Source organism: Lithobates pipiens, unplaced genomic scaffold (genome assembly GCF_037356315.1).
Source record: "Lithobates pipiens isolate NorthernLeopardFrog02 unplaced genomic scaffold, aLitPip1_a1.2 Scaffold_51, whole genome shotgun sequence".
Classification (NCBI taxonomy): Eukaryota; Metazoa; Chordata; class Amphibia; order Anura; family Ranidae; genus Lithobates; species Lithobates pipiens.
In genome coordinates, this window is record NW_027507874.1 from 1,971,903 (window position 1) to 1,987,368 (window position 15,466).

General features: G+C 46.4%; 1 protein-coding gene across 10 annotated transcripts in view; it reads right to left on the reverse strand.

The window, feature by feature from the left end:
* Nucleotides 1-13,687: 13,687 nt before the first annotated feature.
* Nucleotides 13,688-15,466, reverse strand: part of LOC143957092 (uncharacterized) — a 51,079-nt gene continuing 49,300 nt past the window's right edge. For all 10 annotated transcript variants that reach the window (XM_077467231.1, XM_077467225.1, XM_077467224.1 and 7 more), the window contains one exon: nt 13,688-13,980. The gene's annotated coding sequence lies outside the window, so the exon portion shown is untranslated. The remainder of the gene's footprint in view (nt 13,981-15,466) is intronic.

Sequence of the window (15,466 nt, forward strand, 5' to 3'; positions counted from 1 at the left end):
GGTTGTTATGGCTGGAAAGCCAATCGCCGGCTCTGAAAAACAGTACCGGGATGATGCCTGCAGGTGCGGGCATCATCCCGGTATAACCCCCGGAAGCCGACTACGCACATCTGCGTACGCTCGTTGGCAAAGGGTTAAACATAATTAACCTAAAGTGAAAGCACAGTGCTGTGCTCTTTGTCTCCCCCTACAGTGCAGTACCGGGCAGAAAGAGCCAAGGTAAAGGTCTGCCATTTTTTATCACTATCTATCTACTGTATGTGTGCATGTATGTATGCATGTACAGTATGTATGTGAGTGTGCATGTGTTTATCAGTGGCGGTGTGTTCATAAGAGCGCACAGGTGCCGCCCCCTCTCTCCAGCCACCCAATCTATGAACAATAGATAGATTCATGAATAGCATGGCCACCACTGCCACCCCCATATTTAGGCGTCTAAACCCTTTTCCGGCACCTGAATTACAGTGGCGGGGGTGTTTTTTGAAGCACCTGATTAGGGCCATAGGCTCTAATAGGCTTCAAAATTGGTGAACTGTGAGTGCCGTGCTTGACGCACACAGCCCACCCAGGTGTGTTAGAAAATAAATGAATATTCACTTTCCTAGCACTAAAACCGCCTTCCCGCCAATTATGTGTGCGGGTCTTTTACCCGTCGCCTGATAGGCGACAAATAGCTGCGCCTATCGTTTCAGCCAATCAGGAGGAGAGAATGAGAGATGAGTTCGGCAGGAGACACATGGAGGACCCCGCTCATGGCCGTTACTCGCTGCCCCGCAGAGACAGGGTAAGTGCCGGGCAGTGCAAGGGGGACAAACGGAGGGGGATTTACAGTGGTGGCATTTAATGGGCACAGTGGCGGCATTTGATGGGCACAGCGGTTGCAATGGATGGGTTTCTTTCAATTTGTTTACGCTCCGCCTAAAAATTTTGAGCAGCAGCCGCCACTGGTTTAAATGTGCATGCATATGTGTGTGTACCATTTTATGTACCGTATTTATCGGTGTATAACACGCGCTGGCGTATAACACACACCCCAAGTTTAGGAGGGAATTTTAAGGAAAAAAACTTTTAGGAGGGAAATTTAAGGAAAAAAAAAACAACTTACATTTAAATGCCCATCAATGCAGCCTTATCAGTGTCCATCTGAAGCCTTGTCAGTGTCATTTGCAGCCTTGTCATGCAGCCTGTCCGTCATTGCAGCCTTGTCATGCAGCCTGTCCATCATTGCAGCCTTGTCATGCAGCCTGTCCGTCATTGCAGCCTTGTCATGCAGCCTGTCCGTCATTGCAGCCTTGTCATGCAGCCTGTCCGTCATTGCAGCCTTGTCATGCAGCCTGTGTGTCATGCAGCCTTGTGCATCTTTGTCCCCTCAGTGATAATGTCAGCTTTTATTTTTAAAAATGGCGCCGCCAAGATGTCCTGTGTATCTTGGCGGCGCCCGGTAGTTCTCGGCCGCCTTTGGCCATACTCGGCCGTACTCGGCGGCTTTTGCCCACCTTCGGCCGTACTCGCCCGCTCTTGGCCCTCCTCGGCGGTTTTCGGCCGCCGAGAACGGCCGAAGGTGGCTGAAAGCCGGGAGAAGGCCTGAAAGCAGTTGAGAGCCCAAAAATCACGGAGAAATCACGGAGGATCTGCGTATAACACGCACCCACAATTTTTCCCTGATTTTAAGGGGAAAAAGGTGTGTGTTATACGCCTATAAATACGGTATGCGCTTTTAATCCTGAACCCCTATATGTGTGCAATCAGAACCTATATTTGTCGTTTTTTTTTTTATTTCTTGTTTGTTTTTTGCTTGTTCATAGTACCAGCAACTAAATGCTGTTCCTCCGAAAAGTGATCCATGCTCAGATTGCTTTTCAGAGGCATTTGACAGCCGGTAAAGAGGCAATATGTTGCCTACTGACCACCTGTTTTAACCCCTTAAATGCAGCATCACTATCAGGGTGGTTTCAGTGTAGCCCCCTTCACCTAGGGGTGTACTTCAGGGGTGCCCTGACTGAAAAAGGTTGAGAAACACAGACATAGAGGAACCCATCTCTCCATTTTCCTCCTGCAGCTGCCGAATGCCTGTGGGAGGGAGAGGAGAAGCAGTGGGGAAATGGAGTAATCGATTCCTTTATATGCAGCCACCCACTTGTGACCAGCACCGGGTTCGGAGAAAAGAGCCCTGTCCGGGGGTCAGGGGGGCCTTTCATGGTTTCTTGCATCGGGGTCCTGAAGGTTCTAGTTACGCCTCTGACATAAGGAATAATGTAATCACCGCCTGGTATAGTATAACACAATGATCTGGTTGTGGGATTAATTTGTAAGGCACTTTGGTTTCCCTTCATCCCTTATAATATATGGCCGACATGGCTTCAGAAGTGTAGCCTTTTCTCTGGGAATCCTTTAGTAGCCCGTCTCCGCCCGTCTCCTCCCTCGTCTCCACCCTCCTGGTGGTTACAGAGCACGTTGCTTTATAAGCATTAGTTTGGTGGGCGTGCTTTGCTTCCCAGGCTCCTCCCCCTACACTCTCCTCATGGCTGCGGCTGACGGGGACGGTTCTCTGTATCCCATCGCCGTCCTCATCGATGAGCTGCGGAATGAGGAGGTGCAGCTGAGGAGCCATGATACTACTACCACCCCCAACTGAGGGCAGTGCAGGCCCTCACAGTGTCTGTATAGGGGCCCTTACCCCGAGGGGGGGTCCTTCACCTTCTATTCCTGAAGAGGAAGTGTAACATTGGAGGGGGGGCCCTGAGGTAGAGGGGCCCCTCCTGGTATCAGTATGGAGGAGGAGGGGCCCTTACCATGTATTATGACAGTGTATTGGCCCCTGACCATAAAGGGGGCCCTCAGTCTGCAGGCATGAAGTGGAGGGGCCCTACAGTGGTTAATAAAAGGGGTCCCTCATGGAGTCAGTATGGGGGGTTCTTACCTTTTTAAGAATAAAAATATGATTGCCTCATCTGTATAGGGGGAGCCTGAGGTCATGGCCCCTCAATGTCAGTATGGAGGAGGGGGGCCCCTGTACCCTGAAAAGTGTATTGGCCCCTGACCATCAACGGGACCCTCAGTCTGCAGGCTTGAAGTGGAGGGACCCTACAGTGGTTAATTTGAGTGGACCTTACCCTGTTAGACAAAAGAGGGTGACTTTGACAATAAAAGGGGTCCTGAGGTGGAGGGGCCCCTCACAGTGTCGGTATGGGGGGGCCCTTACTTTGTAGGGTTTAAAAGCATGTTCCCCTAAACAGTATTGGGGTAGACCTGAAGTCACAAACTCACAGGTTCCTGACAGTGTCAGCATGGAGGTGGAGGGGCCCTCACAGTGGTTATTTTGAAGGGGCCTGTAGGACAAATTAGGAGGAGGGGTCCCTCGCAATTCTTAGGCCTTGTTCTGGAGCTTTAAGCAGTAAGGGCCCCTGACAGTGCACAGTAAAGGGAGCCTTTACCATGTATGCCTGAGGAGGGGCCCCTGAAAGAATGCTCTGAGCCCACCCCCTATGATGAATACCATCTGGGGCCCCTTTATATCAGGATTAAAGTGTATGGTATCTGAGATGATGTTGCCCTTTAAGCCTGAGAACGAGGGGCCCCTGAATGTATGCACTGAGCTCCCCCCAACATGATTAGAACTATCAGGGGCCTCTTTTTATTAGACATAAAACATACGGGACTCAATGCTGAGTGCAATGTGGGAGGACGTTACCCTTTAAGCCTGAGAAGGAGGGGCCCCGATAGTAAGCAGGGTGGGGGGCCATTTTTTTTAGAATTGGGTAATGTTTTAGAAATGTCACTTCCTGTCCCAGAGACACAACAGGAAGTGAGAGGAATCTCTCCTCCCATTAGTTGTCACCAGAACGTGTGTCCCCCATTGGAAGATTTCCTTTTGCCTCCTGCTGTAGTGACAACGCTACGATTTTGGATTTCTCCCCTTGTTGTCTTTCAGTGATCACCGGTACAAATAAAGGGGGGGGGGGGTTCCACAACGGAGGCCCATAGCAATAAAAGCCTGACAGAGGGTCTAATCCTTCGCCAGTCTATACAAAAATAAAAGATTTTGCCTTAGAGTTTTTTTCCTGGACTTTTTGTTTTTCATATCAGCCCTCTAGATACAGTCTGGGAGCACAGCAACTTAACCACTTAAGGGCCGGGCCTTTTCCTGAGATTTGTTGTTTACAAGTTAAAAACCCATTTATTTATTTTTGCTAGAAAATGGCGGTTGTTGCAATACTTTCTGTCACACCGTATTTGCGCAGCAGTCTTACGAGCGCACTTTATTTGGAAAAAAATACAGAATACAAAACAAGAAAACAAAAGTTAGCCCAATTTTTTTAATATTGTGAAAGATGATGTTACGCCGAGTAAATTGATACCCAACATGTCACGCTTCAAAATTCCGCTCGTGGAATAGCGACAAACTTTTACCCTTAAAAATCTCCATGTTAACATCCCTTGTAATAGGAAAAAAAAAAAAAAAAAACATGGCAGTTCCTCTTAAATATGAGATCTGGGGCCAAGAAGACCTCGGATCTCACATTTACACTAAAATGCAATAAAAAAAAAAAAAAAAATGTAATTTAAAATAAATAAATAAATAAATAAATGGCCATTTTAAGAGCTATGGGCGGAAGTGACGTTTTGACGTGGACTAGTCGGCCTCTATAGGCCTCACTTGGGGTTGGTTGTCCACATTGATGCTCATTTTCTTTTTAGGCTAGCACTCTATCAATGTACACTCTATTTGCCTTCAATCCAATACCAAGAAATACAAGATTGTGTGTGTGTATATATATATATATATATATATATATATATATATAAAAACAACGATGCGGATTGCTGCACAAAATTCTTTTATTTCCAAAAAAGGATGACATCAGTTGTACAGGGATATGCAATTAGCGGACCTCCAGCTGTTATGCAAAACTACAAGTCTTATCATGCCTCTGCCTCTGGGTGTCATGCTTGTGGCTGTCAAAGTCTTGCTATGCCTCATGGGACTTGTAGTTCTGCAACAGCTGGAGACTAATTGAATATCATATATGATAATAAATATAATTTTTTTATTTTTTTTTATATTTTTTTCTTAGAAATTACTTTAGATGTGCTTAGCCACACTACTCATCAAAGTTTTTTTACAAGCCACTGGTGTATGGACAGCCTTCCTCAGTATGTGGGGCCATTGGGGGTACCTGCCTGTATCGCGCACTGCCACAGCTCCCGGACAAGATATCCTTAGGGGAGCTTCCAGCTCTCAAGGCTGTACCTCCTTTGCGGTTGTGAGTACTTTTTAGAGGAAATTTGATATTACAACTAGTTTGTCCCTTCATCCTTCAAAAAGGTAATTGATTTAGATACTTGTGTGTCTCTTTTCAGATAATAAGACATTGCTGCTTCTGAAGAGTGGATATAAATCCTCCATGAAACGCGTAGAGCCTTAGCATACGCAATGCTTTACCAATCGTGTGACTAATTTTTATTCATATGGACGTTTGCAACGCTATCAGTGATTTCAAACTTTTAGGAAGCTTCTCAGTCAATATAGTCTTATGCCTCTACACACTGTCATGTAACTCTTGTTCCTAATATATATATATATATATATATATATATATATATATATATATATATATATGAATTTTACTGTTTTATTATGCATTTTCTGTATGAGTTTTCCATGATTTACATTAAATATGCTGTGTTTTTGCCATCTAGTGGTGACTGCGTGTCTCATTCAAAGTCCCACCTTGCTGGGTAGGGGGTGGAACTGCAGAGCAGTCCTTGGAGTTGGGTAGGGGGTGTAACCGCGGAGCGATCCTTGGAGGTGGGTAGGGGGTGGAACCGCGGAGTGGTCTTAGGGGGTGGAAACGCGGATCGGTCTTTGGAGGTGGGTAGGGGGTGGAAACGCGGAGTGGTCTTTGGAGGTGGGTAGAAATGTGGAGCGGTCTTTGGAGGTGGGTAGAGGGTGACAACGCGGAGTGGTCTTTGGAGGTGGGTAGAAATGTGGAGCGGTCTTTGGAGGTGGGTAGAGGGTGACAACGCGGAGCGGTCTTTGGAGGTGGGTAGGGGGTGGAAACGCGGAGCGGTCTTTGGAGGTGGGTAGGGGGTGGAACCGCGAAGCAGTCCTTGGAGGTGGGTAAGGGGTGGAACCGCGGAGCAGTCCTTGGAGGTGGGTAGGGGGTGGAACCGCGGATCGGTCCTTAGAGGTGGGTAGGGGGTGGAACCACAGAGCGGTCCTTGGAGGTGGGTAGGGGGTGGAAACAAGTGGTGAATTGAAATAGGTGCGTACCTGCACCTTTTCTCTGAGAAAAACAGCCCTGGTGCCCAGAAGTCACATTGGGGGTTCTGACGTTATTTCTTATTTGTCTGCAGCTCCGTCTGAACAATATTGAGAAGCTCTCCACGATTGCGTTGGCTTTTGGTGTAGAAAGGAACCGCAGGGAGCTTCTGCCATTCCTGACAGGTAAGTGTGTCTTATGGGAGAAAAGAACCGACTTTCTTTTGCTTATAACTGAAAATGGCGTTTACTGTTTACACCAATTCTGAAAGAGATGCCATCTCTTGCCCATGCAGGAAAATGGGTCATATGATTCTCCATACTCAAAAGTACCGGTTATTCTCTAAGGCTCCGTACAACTCCAAAGGAAAGAAAGAGAAAGAAAGGAAAAACAAGAAAACAGCCACCATGTCTAAAGACCAATAAGCTGCAAAATATTTTATTTCTGTATTTCAGCCTGCATATGCTTTAAAATGTATCCACTCCATGTGTGGCTGTATCTGTGTATTCAGGCAACTCTCAACCATCCAATTTTGTTTACACTAGAAATACACAATATTACCAAAAGTATTGGCATCCCAGTGTTAGTCTATAGGGTTTAATACTGAGTTGGCCCACCCTTTGCAGCTATAACAGCTTCAACTCTTCTGGGAAGGCCGTCCACAAGGTTTAGGAATGTGTCTATGAGAAGCACAAGGTGTGGCTCTCAGTCTCCGCTGGACAAAAAAGGTCTTGCTCTCAGTCTCCACTTTAATTAATCTCAAAGGTGGTCTATCGGGTTGAGGTCAGGACTCTGTTCAAGCCAGTCAAGTTCCTACACCCCAAGCTCGCTCATCCCTGTCTTTATGGATCTTGCTTTGTGCACTGTTCCAATCATTTGGTGGAGGGGGGATTATGGCGTGGGGTTGTTTATCAGGGGTTGGGCTTGGCCTCTTAGTTCCAGTAAAGGGAACGCTTAAGGCATCAGCATACCAAGACATTTTGGATAATTTCATACTCCCATCTTTGTGGGAGCAGTTTGGGGATGGCCTCTTCCTGTTCCAACATGACTGCGCACCAGTGCACAAAGCAAGGCCCATAAAGACATGGATGAGTGAGTTTGGGGTTAAGGAACTTAACTGGCCTGCACAGAGCCCTGACCTCAACCCGATAGAACACCTTTGGAATGAATTTAAGTGGAGACTGCGAGACAGGCCTTCCAACTTCAGTGCCTGACCTCACAAATGCGAAAAGATAAAACATTCCCATAGAAACACTCCTAAACCAATTTCCACTGCCTGGCTTTTTTTCTGTTTTTTAGATATACAAAAACTGTAGAACAAAATCTGGTGCAGCTGTGCATGGCAACCAATCAACTTCTAATTTCAGCTTGTTCAATTACACTTTGACAAAAGATAAACAATAAAAACTGGAATCTGATTGGTTTCTATGCAGAGCTGCACCAGATTTTGCACTCTCCGGTTCTAGTGAATGAACCCCTATTTGTTTGCTGTCTTCATCCTGCTGGGGAGATGTCCCTTCACTACCCGTCCCCCCAAGTGTGAGCAATTCCCACCTTTCCCTGCAGTGATTCTCCCTAGCTGGGACATCGATGGCACAAAAAATAATGATAATCTAGTATGCAACGCATGCTAGGATGTTATGACAGATTTCCCTGTACACAGGGCCCTCCAGTGCAGTGCTGTCACAGCTCCCCGGCGCTGCCATCTTCACCCGTTCTTCCTCTCGGCTGTATGAGTGGCCAGGGCTGCAATGACGTCACTCCCACGCACTTCCCACTCCAGCACGGAGCTCTGAAGGTCCGTCACCAGTATACGTTGTGTGAATATCTTCTAAACAGAGCAAGGTTAAGAGATATTCACTGTAAAAGTTCAAAAGTGGAGTTTAATTCCACTTGAATTTATCACCCCTCCTCCTGACTCTCACCTGACCCATGTTGTGGGATCCATATAAATAAATAAATGTTTTTTTTTTTTCTCTCCTTAATTGGAAGTATAGCCAAAGCTTGTATGGCTGTACTTCTCCTGAGGATCCCAGGAGTGCGATTCGTTTTGCACTCCTGTGAATGTTTTCAGCAGAGAGTTGGCTGAAGTGCGCTCTCTGCTGACATCAGTGCTGTCAGTCCAGGGGCCGCGTCATCATGGCTACAGGGTGAGGATCCACCTGCTGCCTGGACTGACTCCCGGCTCAGCCTCTCAGCGAGCTGCTGAGAGCCTGAGCCAGTCACCCCCGCCCCTCCACAGCCCAGAGCAGAGTAAGTAGTGTAAATGGTTCAGCACAGGGATTGCTGCATTGTGTTAAAGAGGAAGTAAAGCCTGGGGGGGGAAAAAATACACCCTGAAAGACAAAGTCATAATGAGCTAGTATACATAGCATACTAGCTCATTATGAATAATTTACCTGAAATCGAAGCCCCTGAAGCGACCCTCGTCCACGTCCTCCATCAATGCCATATTACCCGGAGTGACTTCTGGGTATCGCAGCTCCAGTGATCGTCACTCTGGTGCATGCGCACAGGAGCCGTCAGCGACGGCACATTCGCCTTCACTTGCGCGCTCAGTTCGCCTGCGCCATTATCTATGGCATGCATGCGCCGTAGACAGCAGTGCCCAGTTTTTGTAGAATATCTCCTTAACCGTGTAGGGTAAGGCCCCATTCACACATGCGGACAGTATTTCCGTATTTCATCCATCCGTTTGCGGATGAAATACAGACATACATGCATCCCTATGGGATAGCGGGTGTCTGCGGATGAACATCCGCAGACACCCGCTATTGTCCGCCTCCGCTATTGTCCAATTCTGCAGACGGAGGAAAATCCTATTTTTCTATCAGTCTGCAGAGCGGATCTGATGAACACAGACAGACGGTCCATGCTCATCCGATCCCCATAGAGGAGAGGGGAGAGCTGACAGGGCGGTCCCTGCACAGTGTGCGGAGACCGCCCTGTCCGCCGCCAGCTCAGCGGGGACAACGGAGCGATGACCTCAACACACCAGCATTTGCTGAATCTGTTAATGTGTAACAGATTCAGCAAATGCTGGTGTGTTGACGGTCACCACGTCCTGCCTACAAACGGCTGACGTCCGATAGAACCTGATCATTACTGATCCGCCCCGTGTGAAAGGGGCCTAAGGAGATATTTCTTGCACCTACAGGTAAGGCTAATTTTAGGTTTACCTGTAGGTTAAAGTGGTCCTAGAGGGTTTAAAACCACTTTAAAGGTCTATTCAGATGCGTAATTTGGAGATATTTAAATTCCATTTCTGTATTTGTTCTGTAGGTTTAGGGGGGAAACCCTCTTCTCCCTCCTTCCTGAGTATAAGGGTCACCCCAACTTTCACACCATGATCAGCAAACTGCAGAGTCAGATCATGTCTATAGCACGCCCGCAGCTCTCACATACCATTCTCACAGAAAAGAACTGCTAAGTGAACCCTCGGATCTATTCACATGTCATGAGCTCAGATATGTTTGTGTATTGATTTGCATTTTATCAGAGGTGACCACTATAGAACAATGGAGCTCACTTCTACAAATGATACTATTTTTATTGTTTCTGTGTTTTTGATCATTTCACTTTTTTTATGCCTTTCCTTTTTTGTAGGTTTCAGTATGATGCTCGGATTTGGGACGGGGTGAAGAAGTCTTCGGCATTATCAGAATACAGCAGATTGTTGGGGTAGTGAGGATCACCTCTTGGCCCCCAGTGTTATGTTTTATAGGTGGTGGGCAGAGTCACATTTTAGTACTGTTTTGGATTTTTGTGGTTGGAACCCCCTGCCATAGTGCTTGGAGTTTTGGGTGCTCCTGTCTTCAGGTTTTCCCATCTCCAAATAAAAAAAGGTGAAAGCGGGAAACCTTCACAAGTGTCACATCGGGTATGACAATCTGGAAAGTGAAGCATCAGACAATCCGGACATGGTGTAAATAACTGTAAGTGGGATCGAAAGGTGCAAAATGTGACACCGGAGGGGGGAGGAACTGGAAAAGCAGAAGTTACATTTTTGGGTAGCTTTAAGTACTCGCCAATAGCGAAACTGATACCTTTTGTGGTGCGATTTGAGCCCATACAAAATGAATGGGTTCAAATTGCACTGCAAAGAATCGCATGTTATTTGAACAATTGTCAATTGCAATTGTCAGAATTGCATGCGATTCCCCCCCTACCACTCCTGTGTGTGTGTGAACCAGGTATAGAAAGGGAAGCGCCACCTAGTGCAGCAATGGGCATTTTATTAAAAATGTTAGAACAATTCATTTTAAAAAGTACATATATCATGAAATCAAAATCTGCATAGTGTCTCCGTGCAGCCGATGATAGATAACTACAGCTGCTGGAAGTGTTCACAGGGCTGGAGGAGAAGTTTCAGGACCCTTGTGAGTATAGGGGGCGAAAGTGATGTTAGCTTGGGGTTGGACCCGCCTATACATCTTCTCCAGCCTTGTGAGCACCTCCAGCGGCCATGGTTTTCATTCTTAAGCGGGACGGAGACGCCATGCAGATTTGGATTTGATGAGATATGTACTTTTTAACAGGAGTAGTTATAACATTTTAAAATACTGCCCATTGCTGCACTAGATGGCTTTACCTGACATGCCCTTTGACCTAGGATGGAACGTCTTAAAAAATAAAATAAAAATAGGAATGTAAGGGAGTTGCAGCCCTGGACCAATCACTGTTAACTCTTGCACCCTTTGGTGGTTCTGTATCAGGTTTAGGAGTGAGCATAATTGGCTTTAAATATTTATTAATCAAAAGACCTGTTCCATTTATTTTTGTAGTTTCTTGACCTGCAACCTGAGGTTCAACCCACATTTGAAACCTAAGGCTGGGTTCACACCGCTGCGGGGGGGAGACCCGGATGTGATTCGCACCGCACTGCAGTGCAAATCACATCCGATCTCTGTGCGATGCGAGTTCAGCCATACAGATAGTATGGCTGAATTCGCATCGCACCCGGCCCAAATTCGCACAGGACCCTTTTTTTGGTCCGCAGCAGAATCGGATCGCATGGGTGTTCACACCATGCGATCTGATTCCTGTCCGAGTTTGCAGATCGCACTGCGATATGCGGACTGATCTGGGGGTGTCATTAAGATTTCATTGACACTTCCAGCAGTCCGCATAGGGCAGTGTGAACTGCCGGCGGGAGGCATGCGATGCAGGAAAACACAGCGGATTCGCGGCATTCCCGCATCGCTCCGGTGTGAACCTGGCCTTAACCTAAATCTAGTATAAAAACGACTATGAAAGCTAAGACCAAAAAAAAAAAGGCAAGCATAGTGCAGAGGGCTTGCCACCAGTATCACTTCAGGCTCCCTGCAGCTGATCTTTCCCCCATTACAGACGTACTCTGTCTTGTTATGTGTTGTGTCTCTGTGGTGGATGGCTGGTTTCTGTGGTAGTGAACTCTTGCAGAACACCAACCCGGGTTTCACCAGGGCACCTAATGGTTGGGACGGACTTGCAGCAAGCTAGAATTAGGTTGCTGCCCACAGGTATGCACAGCATACAATACAGAGACCACGCAGGTATGCAGACTACAGATACCAGAAGACAGAAGAGGATCCGGGAAACAAGCCAAGGTCGAGGCAGGCAGCAGACAGATACAAACAGAAGACAATACAGGGGAAGTCAGACACTGAATACACAAAACACTAGGCAAACAGGAGCTCAGAGAACTAGGAAGTTCCTCAGGCAACACGGCCTGCACTGAGCATGTGTTACATAGGGAAACAGGCCAAGAAGTGATAGAAGGTAAAGGAAACCTGCCCTGTATTGACATATAAGCAGGTAGGAGGTATTCTGTTTTTACAGTGTGTTGCAGTGTCAATCATTTTTAATGGCACCCTAAAGAACTGTAATGCCACGTACACACAATCGGACTATGGTCCGCCGGACAATTCGATCATGTGTGGGCTCCGGCAGACCTAGAAATAAGACTTGCTTCAAAATTGTCCGCCAGACTCAGCTTTTAGTGGACAATCCATTCGTCTCTGTGCTAGTCCGACGGACTAAAACTTACGCTAGGGCAGCTATTGGCTACTGGCTATGAACTTCCTTATTCTACATCATCACGTTCGAATCCGCCGGACTTTTGGAGTGATCGTGTGTAGCCAAGTCCATTCGCTTGAAAGTCCGGTGGACCTCAGCTGCAAAGTCCGCCAGATAGTCCGATCGCGTGTACGCGGCATAAGGCTACCTTCACGCTGGCGATTAGGCCGGTGCAAATAGTAGCGGTAGAATTTGGATTCCTGCTGCAGCTCATAGCAGCTTGGCGCGTCAGCCTGCCCCATTCACCTGTCCCAATGACAGGTTGCCAGCGGTCAAAGCTATGCACTGCTGTCTGCACAGTCAGCGAATTTACCTGCGATGATCACTGCTAGAGCCAATTTGTGTGCATCCAGCAGAGATCACCGCTGGTAAGCCGAGGTCGGGGCAGGCAGCAGACAAACACAAATGGAAGACAGTACATGGGAAGTCAGACACTGAATACACAAAACACTAGGCAAACAGGAGCTCGATGAACTAGGAAGTCGCTCAGACAACACGGGCTGCACTGAGCATGTGTTACATAGGGTAGCACACTGGGAAGCAGGCCAGGAAGTTATGGAAAGTAGGGATGAGCTTCGAGAACTCATGTTCGACTCGAACATTGCCTGTTCGGCGAACAGTGAACAAATTTGGCTGTTCGCGGCAAATTCGAAAAGCCGGAACACCCTGTAAAAGTCTATGGGAGAAATCTAAAGTGCTAATTTTAAAGGCTAATATAAAAGTTACTGTCCTAAAAAGTGTTTGGGGACCTGGCTCCTGCCCCAGGGGACATGGATCAATGCAAAAAAAAGTTTTAAAAACTGCCGTTTTTTCAGGAGCAGTGATTTTAATAATGATTAAAGTGAAACAATAAAAGTGTAATATTCTTTTAAATTTCGTACCTGGCGGTGTCTATAGTATGCCTGTGAAGGGGCGCATGTTTCCCGTGCTTAGAACAATGCATTCTATACATTGAAGTGAAGAACCTACTGTAATGCTGCAGCCCATTTGACTTTTTTGCACCCTGTCTATCTTGTGCTGGGGACGAGCACGCTAGCAAAAGCCGGTGTTTTGGGTCCTGATCCTGATTTCAATGGATTGATAGCGGAGCAGCCATAGGCTCCCGCTGCTGTCAATCAAATTCAATGACGTGGAGGGCGGGGCCGAGTCCTGCTTTCTGTGTGAATAGAAGCAGAGGCAGGACTCGGGAGCTCACCCACACAGGTGTCCCGAAGGAGAGCTCTTCTCTGACGGGGCACTCAAAAAGAGAAATAGCCACCAGCTCTGCTGAGGGACCCCAGAAGAGGAGGATCGGGGCACTCTGTGCAAAACCAACTACACAAAGAAAGTAAGTATGACATGTTTGTTATTTAAAAAAATATATAAACTGAAGCTTTATAACCCCTTTAATCAGCAAGTGGATCTTCACAGACAGGGCAATGCCTGCAGGCATGTCAAGGCTCTGGACAAGGAAAGCAACTAACTTTTACCAGTACACACATGGACAATGGAAAGCACCATAAGGCAGAGTTCAGTCTCTGAAAGTCACATTCTAGGCTATCCCTGCAGGTCCAGTCCAGCGGGGTCTGGATACAGTACTCCAAAGTCAGGGTTAGGAAAGAGTGATCTTGATAGGTGCTATGTAGACCAGTGAAAGCAGAAATGTAGTGATGAATCTTGACTGAAGTGAAGAAAAAAAAAAGGTTAGCAACACAAAATAAGAATATTGGACAATTGATCATCCATTTTTTTGGATGCTAGTCTCATATCGAAAACCAATAGGTTACTAAAGTTACAAAAACCCTGATACGTAATGTATTCTTTTACTTCCGAACATGCATGGTGGTCATGGTCGTCTGCTTTTTCATGGACAAATTCTGTACTGATTATACGAAAATCGTACGTTCTGTTATGATACAAGAAAAACATTTTTGTGTTTGTCCCTTCAGATATTTCCGCATGAACTGTCATGATCGGCTTTCAAAAGCTGTGTACTAATGAGCAGATTATCGGACGATCACTCCGAAAGCAGTATATTTCATACAATTTTCTCATTGTGTGTACTAGGCATTAGACTTATCTCAATAGAGCTAAAAAAAAATAATTGTCCATCCTCCTAGAACTAGCAAAAAACTGAGGCAGGCTAAGAAGACGAGGAGTGTAGGCTGACCTAGTTTTATACTTCGCCAGTATCCAAATTCTCCTGTAGGTGGCAGTATAACTTGACAGTAACTGAATACCTGTGCCCCTCAACAGACAAGATAGAAAAAACTGTTTTAGGCTGGATTCACACCTGTGCAGTTTTAGTGCTTTTTGCATTTTGCAGATTTGCACTACAGTACATTTAACATGGTTTCATATGGAACATGTTCTGTAGTGCAAATCTGAAAAATGCAAAAAGCACTAAAAATGCATAAGGTGTGAATCTAGCCTAATTATTGTCTGTACCCTTGTTTAAGACCCCTTTCACACTGGGGCGTTTTTCAGGCGCTTTAGTTTTAAAAAAAGCACCTGTAAAGTGCCTGAAAGAAGCCGCAACTGCAATCCCAATGTGAAAGCCAGAGTGCTTTCACACTTGAGGCGCTGCGCTGGCAGAGCGTCAAAAAAAGTCCTGCAAGCAGCTTCTTTGCAGCGCTTTTGAAGCAGTGAATACACCGCCCCTTCCCATTGAAATCAATGGGAAGCGCCTGCAAAACGCCTGAAAAGCGCCTGCAAAGCGCTTTTGGCAGCAGTGCTTTGTGGGCACTTTTAACCCTTTATTTGGCCACTAGTAGGGGTTAAAAGCACCCCAATAACGCTCAAAAAACGCTGGTAAAGCTCTGCTAGTTTAAGCGGTGCTTTACGAGCGTTTTTCGGGCGCTGACATTGTGAGCACTTGGGCTTTCACATTGGGATTGCAGATGAGGCTTCTTTCAAGTGCTTTACAGGCGCTTTTTTTTAACTCTAAAGCGCCTGAAAAACGCCCCAGTGTGAAAGGGGTCTAAGAGTTTTGCTCACTTTCCATCTCAGTAACCACACAGGATGTAAGGGAAATCACCAAAGGATACCCAAATAGCACCAGGCAAAGGTTCTAATACTTCCACATGCTACCCAAAACATAAAAAAAAAAAAAAGAAAGTTTGGGGACTTAAATGAAAAAACCACAGACAACTCTATTTTTAATAATC